The sequence below is a fragment of the Hordeum vulgare genome, chromosome 1H (assembly GCF_904849725.1).
Source record: "Hordeum vulgare subsp. vulgare chromosome 1H, MorexV3_pseudomolecules_assembly, whole genome shotgun sequence".
Taxonomy (NCBI): Eukaryota; Viridiplantae; Streptophyta; class Magnoliopsida; order Poales; family Poaceae; genus Hordeum; species Hordeum vulgare.
The window spans coordinates 9,204,270-9,216,664 of NC_058518.1; the positions used below are offsets into that span (position 1 = coordinate 9,204,270).

At 43.9% G+C, this 12,395-nt stretch overlaps 1 pseudogene; it reads right to left on the minus strand.

Moving 5' to 3' along the window:
• Nucleotides 1-3,156: 3,156 nt before the first annotated feature.
• On the minus strand, nt 3,157-12,052 carry LOC123440745 (annotated as a pseudogene).
• Between the last annotated feature and the right edge of the window lie 343 nt (nt 12,053-12,395).

Below are 12,395 nucleotides of genomic sequence, written 5' to 3' on the forward strand. Positions count from 1 at the left end.
CAGCCTAAAAATCACACCTCTGCGTTAAAGCCAAAAATCATCTTTGATGAAATACTATCCCTTGCATCCTAAATTCCCAAAGGATTATAATTACAATTAAAGATAACAAGTTGGCATTGCGAAAAAGTGGTCTGAGATGTTTATGTCATGTACCTGAATGGATGTTACGATAGCAACAACACCATATGCTGGACTACAGATTTTGTAGGTTTTCTAAGCATATGATATCATCAGCATAAACTGCACACAATAATATTAGTATTCTTGCTTTCGAATTTCTATCAGCAATGTAGAGAGAAAACAAGAACTTCATACGTTTTAAGAACCATAAGCATAGGTACTCAAAATATGATGTAAATGTTGTCATGGCTACAGAACCATCATCCACATTCATATGTTCATTGACACATGAGGAGCATCTGTGTAAATCTGACTCATTTGGTCGTTGAAGCGAAAAAACATGGGACTGTGAATCAACAATGGACAGAAAGCATCACCTTTTAAATACATTAATACACAAAAATAAATGCTAAGATGCTTTGAAAATTTCATCATCAGGGTTTAAAACCACAGTAACTCATTCTTAGATTGGCAGCAAAGTTTTTTCAAAACCATAGTAATCCGAAAATTCAGCATGACGGTAGAACTTCCCGAAGAAGTCTATTTGATATTTTTCCCAATGCAGGCGAGTTGGTACAGCTCGAGGCTCAACTATAGGACATGCCTTTCTTCTCCTTGGCAAGATGTGTGGTCTCTAAAAGTGTATCATATTTGCATCCAAAACAGAGTGAATTGAATCCCTACCACTGGGCTCTTTATTTTTCAACAATATGGAAAAAGAATCACATCCCAATCTACATCTCAACCTACATTACCATCGCAATGTCATACTGTCAAAAAACACAAAAAAGCAAGGTTAAAAATAGCTGGCGAAGCACACTCATATTAGCATATGCTGCTCAACCCTGTGTATATGTACTATAGCTCTATTGTCCTTGCTAGCTTAATGTTGCGGATGATCTTTTTGAAAGAACCAAATATATAGACATGCATCCATGAGAATTTACATTTCAACCTCCATTAGCATCGTTGTGTGATACTATAAAAAACACAGAAAAATGGCACGGTTCCTCTTTGCCCTAGTTGCCACTTAATTAGTTAGCTAACCATAAACTCATATTACCATATAGGAATACTCCTCAACTCTGTGTATAATACCTAATTTTTGCCTCGTGCAAATAATTTGAAATGTCACTCTTCATAAATAAACATTCTTTTTAAAACAAATATCACACATCTTTGCATCAATTATATAATCTCTTACCGAAATGCACACTTCTCCCATGCATAGTGCCCAAACAATTATAATGTCTTGTAAATAAATTTCAGTATGTGAGCAAACTCATCAGGCTGGCTTCGACCCATGAAAGCAAAAATGCATCTCTATGCAAAATTTAGGAAAAAATATATCAGGGGATGAACACATTTCTTACAACACATGTTGATATACTAATGGTACTATGTCACTATAGCACATGACTTGATGCATTTATTAGCTAGTAACATGAGAAGCACAAGCATGCATGCTTTCCGGCCAAAATATCTGCAGATGTCTGCATAAATTGGGAACCAAAAGATAGTAGGAACTATTCAAATAGACAGGCTTTAGTAAGAGCTTTAGATGTATGATATAACTCTATTAGATTCAAATCCAATGACAAGACATGTGATAATTGAGGAAATGAAACGAACCCCAATTCTGCTTCTGGATATTCTCATGAGTGTTTTGGCAGGTTGCAACTTGCAAGTGTGTGAGACCACGCTAAAGAAAAAATTCCATTGAATACTGACATGTTGATAGCTTACAATTATGCAGATTCAAACCTTTATATTAGTTGACTTGTATAACAACCAGATTTAGGGCTCCTATTTTCAGTTGCAAGAGGATGATTTAAATTGCAAAACAATTCTTGAGACGGTAGACCATATGTGAAGGGAAACTTTTCGGGCGTATCCATTCGGCGGCAATGACGAACCTGGGTACAACAGAACATCATATGCCTCTTATTCCTTTTGTGTGCTTCATCAGCCCCTACATAAAAAATTCAATCGTGAGCCCATTAAGGCATTTCCACAAGCAATTGCCAATCGCTGACTGACTAAAAAGTTACAAACTGATGCATTGCAAGGTGGCCGAGGCCTCCGCTGCCTGCTTGTTGACATTAGAGGGGGTATCGAAGGAGAGCTCGGTGCTTTCCCTTACCAACGGCCAGGGAAGAACAAGGATTTGGCTGACCAGGGAAGTTCCCTAGGTGGTGCGCAGACGGTTAGGCTCAAATGCAACGATCCGGTGTACTGCAGTCCATAGATGTCGGCCATGACAAAAGGTGGCTCACGGTAGTATTTATTCAATATACGTATGCAGGACAGCCAGCAATCCAGCGTCGCCGACGTCCGCGATGGCAGTCAGCAGCAGGTGTCGGGGGCGTGCTGCTCTTGGTCGACCAGCGTCCGAGGTGCTCACCGCAACGTCGCGGTCGGTGCCCTGCGCCTCGCCCCTATCCTTGGCGGCGCGGGGCGAGCGAAGCGGCGATGGCCGTGCGGGGCGCGCGGAGCGGCGGCGGCCGTGCGGGGCACGCGAAGCGGGACGAGCGGAGCGGCGACAGTCGTGCGCGGGGTGGGGGCGTCGGCGAGCCGGGCGAGTGGAGCGGCGGCGGCCGTGCGCAGGGCGGGGGCGAGCGGGGCGAGAAGAGATGCGGTCATCCTCAGCTGGCGATGGCGACGCTGCTCGCGGCAACAGTTCGCGACGGCGGCGGAGGCGTACGGGGAGGGGAAGGGGGAGGCGGAGGCGATGGTGCAGGACAGGGCGGGCGGTTGCGGCGTATGGTGTGAGGAGGACGTGTTAGTTGCCGTTAATTGTGGCTAAATTTCTGTAGTTGATTGGCTCTCTTTTTTGCGGAGAGATGCAACAGGTGAATCTATTTTTGTTTGCTCGCTGTAAGGAGGTGAATCACGGTCAGCCTTTGGTGAATTTGGTAACTGCACACCGTCGTGGTGCATGGATGATGAAAGGCCGTTAGATTGCAATTTGTTGACTAATTGTGTGGTGCTGATTGGTGTTTGTTTTTTGTGGGTGTAATAGCTGTGTGTATTTAGAGAAGTTCACGTTTGATCTTTTATTAATAGTATAGATGATAATACACCCTCAGGTTTGTCCGGTTCAGATAAAAAAAAAGCATCAACACGGCATGGGCCAGCCATCCCATGTAACAGCAATAACGATTGCTCTCATCCAAAACAGAGCAACTTACTACAACAATTTTACTTGGTCCAATAGAAGAAAAACAAGCAACATTTCTTTATGCAAACGACAAACCAGTCATCCCATCAGAAGGAGTGCATCACACAAGTTCCAGTGAAACTCGGAACCTTTTTATCCTTCAAATATTTGCATGACTGGTGCCCACCCAACGTTTCCGAAACATCTCAGACGCCACTAGCAGTAACCTGCACGCCCCTGGTACCTGCACAACGCAAGGCTTTCCTCTGTAAGCTAGACCAACAGAACATCCAAAACGCTACTTTAGCAACTACACGGCTGAGGTACATATGAAAAATATTTCTTTAGCAAGCATCATTTCTCATTTTTCAAATAGACCAAATAACTGTCACTTCCACATTAGAACCACCCTGAAATTCATGGTCCAATCGCACAATCCCTCAATGCTAACAGGAACTGTACCAAAACAAAAAGCACACGGCAATCATAGTCCCTCCAAGTACAACGAGCAATCGAACAATTAAATAAGGTATGATCCACTGACTCTTTTCTACTGCAAAAGGGTAAATTGTGCCAAGTGCATTTTTCTCAGATTCTTATGCCAAAGAAACTTCTGTAAAATTACCTTTGCCTGTTCATAATTTCAGTAGCTACTAGAGAAGCACAATTCAACAATGCAATGACAAGCTGAGCTCTAGAGATGGAAAACGGAAGGTCAAGAATAATATGATGAGTAAATATGTACAGATTGAGATCACACCTGAAGCAATGCCAGTCACTCTGCATCAGAAATCGATCCTCCAACCAGGTAATCACATTAAATCGTCATCTTGAGCACCTTGGGAGATTTAGAGATCAAATCAATGCAGAAAGTAATAAGGTCAGGCGCTCATGAGAGAACACATTCGTAAATGCACGAGTAATTAGTTGGGTGCAGCGTGAGTACCTTCTGCTATATGCGGGAACATGTAAATTTCAACCGCGGAATGGTTGGGATGGGCGTCGAGGGCGTGCCTCACAGCAGCCTCCGCTTCCTTTGCCTCCCCAACCCTCGCTCCACCACAATACAGATTAACCCAGACACGCTGCCGAAGGGAGAGCAGGTTCCCCTGCAGGCCCAAGTCGAAACCATAGTTACCATCCTCTTTGGCCACCCGCACGCCAAGGCTGAACCTAACATATTCAGCCCTCGGTAAAGCTCCTGGTTCAAACATTATCTGCGCTGCTGATCCACAATACAACCCAAAGTCTACCATACAGAGGAACACATCTGCACGGATGATTAGCAGCCGTTGTATTTGTTGGGTGCTCTTCATCCATAGACGGCGAAGGGACTGCAACCCCCCAATGATTTCCACGTCCTCCTGCTGCACTTCCTTCACTGGCCAGAGGAATAACACTGAGAGGTTTGAGAGATGCGAGGGGTCTTTCTTTATCCACCCTCGCAGTGCAGAGAGTTTGCTGGGCATCCGTGACACAAATTCGCGGAGATGTACAGGAGGCACCCAGCGTTCTGCCAAGAGATCCATGAGTTCAAAAGATGTTTCTCCATAATTGCAATCAATACTTAGACTTTCCATGCGATGTAGGTTGCACAGAGACTTCACAAATCCTTCATACAAATCATAATGACCATCCTTGAAGTGAATCCTAAGCTCCCTCAGCCTTGCCAGGTTGCCAAGCTCTTGTGCAATAATGTTCAGAGGGACCAAGATCTCCCTCAGCACTTCCATGGATGTCAAATTGTGCAACACACCAGTTGGAACCACCTTACAGGGATAAATGTTTAGGTAGATTAATCTTCTCAAATTACAAACAGTGGGCGGCAATTCATCTATATAATTGTTTCCAAGATCCAAGACCTCCAAAAACTGCAGATTTCCTATCTTGGGCGGGAGTTCCCTAATTTTGGTACGTGATAGACCTAGGTACCTTAGGTGAATTAAATGTCCTACATCCTTGAGGTGAAGTTGCAGGTTGCTATTTTCCCCAAGATTACATCCCATCAGATCAAGTACACGTAAAGCCTTAAACCTTGAAAGAGCTGGCATGATATCAATAGCAGTTGGAAAGATAGTAATTGACCTCACTCGTGACATACTCATGATATTTGTGAGAGATTTAGCTGGATGATCTTCATTTATATTCTGAAGGGACAAACGACGAACATTACTTTGTGAAGACATGCTATTCCTGGTGCCGTCCAATAGATTAACAAACTTTGCTTCATGTGACAAGTTGCAGATAAGGTCCAGAACCATATCATGTATACGGCAAGTAGATATCTGGCCTAAATGATCATATATTGGCTGGATCATACTTCTATTAATGAGCTGGTTGAAGTAATTTAATCCGAGCAAAAACAGGCTTGTCCCTTGATTTCCAGGGTGGACAAATCCTTCGGCCACCCACTTCCATATCAGTCTATCTCTACCAATCTCACTACCTTCTGGGTATATAGATAGATACAATAGACAAGTTCTCAGATCATAAGGTAGATCATAATAGCTGAAAGATAGTATCCTCCGCATCTCATCTAAACTGTTATCTTCTGTTAGTCCAGAGCCAAGGGACTGCAGCAGAATATACCACTCATGCTTTGGTTTCACCTTCTGGCCACCAGCCAAAGCACTAGCTATAGTAATTATGGCTAGTGGCACCCCACCACATTTCTTTAGAATATCTCTAGACACTTGTTCAAATTCATTTGGACATTCAGTCTCGCTGGAAAATATTCTTTTATGGAAGAGCTTTCTGGAGTCATCAAGAGAAAGAGGTTTCATTTGATAAACTGAATCATCAGCTGACGAGCAACATGAATTGGAGACACTGACAATGCGGGTTGTGGTGATTAGCCGACTGCCTAGATTATTCCTGTTGGAGAAAGCAAACTTGATGATTTCCCACAAGCTTTCATCCCATATATCATCAATTATGACGAGGTACCTAAGTCAGTTCAGAGTATTAGTGTAAGGTCTATTGAACTGGCAAAGCTATATGGGCCATATGAATATATGTATGTGGAACTATGTATTTACAATGTGTATGTTCAGAAACAAACTAATAAGAAGCATGAGTCTCAATCTTGACAATCTGATTTAGACGTATGTATTGTGAACTGCCAATTAGATGGTGGACAAAATGAATACAAATTTAAGATTCAAGCAGTAAAACACAAAGAGCAAAGTGCTGGATCAACGTCCATACATAGACAAACATTTAATTAGTTACAACATTTCAAATATTACTATAGTTTAGGTAGATCTATTGGAAAGACCCAAGTACCGATTGGACCACCAATTTACTATATGGCCGCTAATAAACGTCCTGGAGACTCGAATTGTATGGCATTATCCTTTTGTGCATATTGCTGATAGCAAGTTTCCATAAAGGGCGTAATTTAACTTCCTATTTGTCATCAATCCAACATACAGTATCTTAGGAAAATTCAAGGGTAGCCCTTGGTGCGAGATGCACACATCAAAATCTTGATTTTAGGATGAAGTGGGTTAGGAGGGTCGAAGATATATACTTATATACTTTTGAAATTTAGCACCTATATGGTTTACTGTCAGTGGCAAGAGCACAAGTTCTCTGATTTGGACTCTGTTTTTAGGCTGCTGAAAAAAAGCTGCAGCTGCTTGTATTGCATAATGCTATATATATAAGGTACAGAATAAGTCGGTTTGAACTTGACAGACCATGACATGCTATGACAAAACAGAGTTGGCTGCTGCTACATGCTGCAAGTCAGCAGGCTTATCTTAACATATATCCTAACATTTACAGGACACAAGGAAAACTAAACGGACCTACTATGCTACAAGACACAAGGATTATCCTAACATTTACAATTTAGTGCAAACAACATATCAGCAAAAGTGACCTGAATGAAAAATTTATTCTGAACCCTTTGGTGTGACGTGAAATATATTTTATACACTATTAGTTGTACAAATAACGTAGGAAACAAACATATCATAATTGTGTCGTTTTCTATGTAGGTGATGCATACCTCTTGTTCTCGAGGAATTCACGAAGCTTGACCATAAGCTGCTTCGCATCAAGTATCGTAAGATCTGAGTGAGAGTTGCCGAGTTCAATGAGGATATCCCTGAAAACCTTCTTGATGTCAGGGTTGCGACCGATGGGGACAAATGCCCGACAATCGAAATCACCTTTAATCTTCTCGTATACTGCCTTAGCAAGAGTGGTCTTGCCCAACCCTCCAAATCCAACAATAGAGACCTTTTTGAGTCTCTTGTTAGAGGCATCGTCTTCGGTCTCCATGGAAAGCAATCTCATGATGTCTTCATCCCTCTTCCCAGAGATGCCAACGAGCTCCGTCACTTCTGTGTACAGAGCACGTAGACGAGGATCGAGAACAATTGCTTATGTAGGATTAGGAGTAATACCATCAACCTTGTTCCTTTCAGGCCTAGCAGCCAACTCATGGAATTGCTCCGTGATTTCCGTAATCGCATTAGCTATTCGATGGTGATTCTTGCCTTTCTTGAACACGACAATCATCCTCTTCATGAGCCTCTCCAAACCGTTTGCATTGTCGTGAGACTGAATGTTGTCAACCCGTACGAGGCACTTGTCGATGACATCCTCCATGTTGTAGGAGAGCTCTCTGACCTCGTCGGCCCAGATCTTAACTTGACTGTCGAGCTGCTCCCGCGGCACCTCGTCAACCTTGATGAGGACAGTGTGCATGATCTCAAGCTCCCTCCGGAGGAACTCGACATTTTTTTTGACACTCTTGCGCAGGTTGTACTCCTCCGTAAGCAATTTGCCAAGCTTGGAGATCAGGCTAACCATGGCACCAGCCACCAGCTCCATTCCAATGAACACTGTTCGATGTTATGAAGTAACAAAAACAAGTGGTGGTCAAGACGTTTAGCAACAAACTGAGTTGAAGGGACAAAGAGTCAAATGAGAGGGAAAGAGAAGATTACCTGTATCCTGCTGGTACGAGCTCGATTCCCCTGCGTTCACATCTTGTTCACCACAAAATTTCGAGTTGACCCATTGTACACTGATGATGGAGGTGTTTGGATGCTTGCTAATGGCATCAGTCAACACCAACTGTGCAGACCTTCTATCACATTCATCAGCACCGGCTCCCCCAATTTTTATGGAGATCTTTTTTAGGCCAATCAGGTGCTCAAACCCAGCAGCTACCAGGCTGTATTGCTCCATTCTGTTAGCATTAAAACCTAGCTTGAGATTATGGACTTTGGGCATTGCTCCATCCAAAAAAGACAGGCATGGCGCAACACACACAAACTTGAAGTACTTGAGAACCAAGAATCCCTCATTGTCAAAGATGATCCTTCTTGTGGGTGCGGTCCATACGAACAGTGAGAGAGCGGTGAGGGAAGGCAATCCTTTGAGAATAACAACATCTTCGCTTGACACCTTGCTAACAGCCATCTTTAAAATTCCAAGATTCGTAAGATCCTTGGTCCACTCAGGTAAGCTGGACAAGATGAAGCAGCGCCGCGACAACTCTAGTCTCTGAAGAAGGGCTGGAGAAAGAGACACGGTAGTGAAGCCGTCCCAAGAAATGGTCATCCTTGAAGAACTGGCATCATCCTGAGTTTTTACATGAGAGGAGACTACAGGTACCAGAGTTACACATTTGAGATTGCTTAGTTTCCGAATTATCAAGCCCAAGCATTCCAAATTCTTTTCCAGGTTATCAGCCTGTAATGTGGAACATGTGAGACGAAGATCCTGGAGATTGGTCAGCTCACCAAGGCACATAATATTTTCTGTTGAGTTATTGCTGAGGTCAATTATGCCCAGAGTGCAAAGAGATGTCATGCGACCAATACCAGTGGGCAGACGAGCCTCACTAGGAATACTGAGGAAGAACAAGCCCGGCAGATCAACAATATCTGATGGGACTGCAGTTACATTGGCATCAATTTCACATGCCACCAAATCTTTTAGCCGTTTCATCTGGGTTGGAAGCTCCACACTCATATGACATGCATCAAGATGAAAATACCTCAGTCGGAAGAGTTCTGAAATTTCACTTAGATTCAAACTCAGGTCATCATGTTCAGTGAGATTGTCACTCAAGTCATCAGGTTCAGTGATGTTGCCACTCAGGTCATCAGAGCCAATAAAGTTGTCACTCCTGTTATCAGGGTCAGCCCATAATTTAAGGATCAGAACCTGAATAAACCGGAACTCCACAAAGGAAGGCATGCACTTGAGCAATCCAGAAAAGGCAAGAGATCGAACTTGTGACAGTCTCATACTCGCCGGCATTGGCGGTGTGGCATGTTCAACATTGCCGAAGTGGAGAGCCAGCCGACGAACTTTGTCAGCAAGCCTTATAGTGGTCTGGGAATGATCTAATGCAATGCTGAAATTCTCTTCTACGGACTTGTATCTAATGAAGTGAAGTACCATGGTGTGCACGCTGAATGAAAGAATTTCATCATTGCAGTTGATATCCATTGGTTGGATCATTCCTCTGTTAACAAGTTCATCAAAATAGCTCCGTGCAACTTCCTTCCCACCGTTCCCATCCATTGCATGGATGAAACCTTCGGCTATCCACTGCTTCACCAAATCATCCTTCCAGATTATGCAGTCCTCTTCATACATACACAGATATAGCATGCATGCTTTTAGATAGTGAGGAAGATACTCATAGCCAAGGTTGAGAACTTGTTTTATCCCTTCCAAACTAGTATTTGTGCTTGAATCGGAACTCAGTGAATTCTTTATGTGATTCCAGTGCTCTATGCTGCTCGCTGGCTGACCTACCAAGAGACTGGCCAATATAATAATTGCTAGCGGCAAGCCACCACTTCTTTTTATAATTTCATTTGAAACTTCCTTGAGAACCTGAGGACATCCGGCTTCATGGCCAAAAACTGTACCTAGAAACAGTTCTCTTGACTCATCTTCACTAAGCGATTCCTTCTTGAAGATATACTTGGAGGTATCTGCACAGCATGTCTGAGCTATAGCATCAACTTCTGTGGTTGTCAATATTCTACTGCAACAATTTTCCTTTGGCAAAGCATGATTAATAATATCCCAGGTTGATGACGCCTGCAGATTATCAATTACAATTATGTACCTGCAAAAAAAGCATTGATATTATGTTCTCAGTTAATATTAATAATATCCCAGCTGGTAGATGGCACCAAACAATAAGGAGAACCATCTCTTAGTATGATGGTGGACTGATGTTGGCATCATTCTGGTGAGCAGAAAGGAGGAGAATGGGGGTGGAACTGGGGCAGAGAGTGGAGAGCGAAGGATACAATGAATATATCGGAGGCAATGCTGCGGCGAAGCTGAACATGGAGCGAAACGAAAGTCCAGTCAGTGACAGATGACATCTGAATTTTGCACAAAACTTTAAAAAATCGGTTACCCAAGCATTCGGGGTTTCAGTTAAACTGAAATTTCCTAGACTAAACATGTGCACATCAGACCGTAATAACAGCAATTTCTCAATGTCGGTTGCATTTCGACAGGATTTCACAGAAATTTGGACAGTGTGACACGGCAAAACAACAAATTGGTCAACACAAGACAAACGAAAACAAAAAAACATTTATCTTTCAAAGCCGACATCTATTGATAAAGAGCACTACCAACTGGACTTAGGCATGGGAACCTGGCAATTCATATTCCAGAGCACTACCAACTATAGGGGGCGATTTCAAATGGGCGTGCAACGTGCCCTTAGATTTTTTTTATTTTCTTTGAGAGAGAACATGCCCTGCCCTTAGATTTTAAGAACACAGCTTTGCAGTAACGCAATAATAAAATTATGACCTCCCAAAAGAGACAACTTACGTCTTATCTTGCAGGTGTGCTTCGATCTCGAAAAGCAGCTTATGCACGTCGAAAGAGTCGGGGAGGTGGTGCCGTCGAACTTGCGAGAGTATGCTGGTGAGGAGCATCTTCATGTCTTGTTTTGGCGATGCCTGCACAAAAGCCCGGCACTCGAACTGGCCTCCAAGCTTATGGTAAACTTGTCTGGCGAGGGTGGTCTTCCCAACCCCACTAGTCCCAACAATGGACGCCACCTTGTGCTCCGGCTGTCCATCGTTAGCCAGCCAGCCGCAGAGCTGTTCGACGGGGCTGTCCATACCAACAAGGCGAATGGCAGCCCGGCCACATGGTGATGGAGCAGAGTGCTGACTGCTACTGCTGCTAGGCCGCCATCTGCAGCCACCAAGATAAGTTTTGTGCCGTTGAATTGCTTCCTTGACGCGAGTCCTGAAACCCGAGATCTCGTCGGAGATCCACTGTCGCCGTTTCAGCTTGTCCGGGAACCGAGAGATCTTGACGCCGGGGACCTTCTGGATCTGGGCGGCGCCGATCCTGGCACCGCTGACGGCAACGTGGCCGAGCTCGTAGATGAAGTCGTCGATGTCATACGACAGGTCGCGCACATCCTTCATCCAGAAGCTGGCCGTCGAGGCAGGGGACTCCACCTCCGACGGCTCAAATAGGTAGCTGTCGATTAGTCCCTGCAGATCTGCTTGGAGGAAGCGCAGCTTCTTCTTCTCCTCCGGCCGGAGCCCCTGATTGGGTCCAGATAGCAAAGACTCGAGCTTTCTCGGAAGGGACCGCATGGCTCCCTGTGATGCACTCACCGGCGCCTCCATCATCTCCATGTTCCTGCCTGAAGCAAACCAAACACCATACATCGATCTAGCCTCTGGTAATAATAACAACACTGGTACTGAAGGAGAACTCAAGAATTAATTTTGTACAAGTACCTTGGGAGGAAGAGATCAACGAACGGAGGTCAGATCAAGGTGGAAAAATGAAGAATGGATCATCAAGGGTGGACTGGCAATCCAGATTCTTGATAGTTGGTACCCAGCTCTGAGTGGGCCTGCTCTTGGTATTGAGGGATATGGCCTGCCTACCGGATTAGTATCATTGAGTGGTCCGTGATTTTTGTTTTTCTTTTCAATCATCACCCATTTGCGCTTTTCCATGTTAAATTAGCTCAAATAGGGCAAAATGGACAAAATTAACCTATGCATCATGGTATTTCACAAACTAAATCACGCTTAAAAAAAACCGCTCAACTGACCCTTTTGGATGACGTCCGACAGTC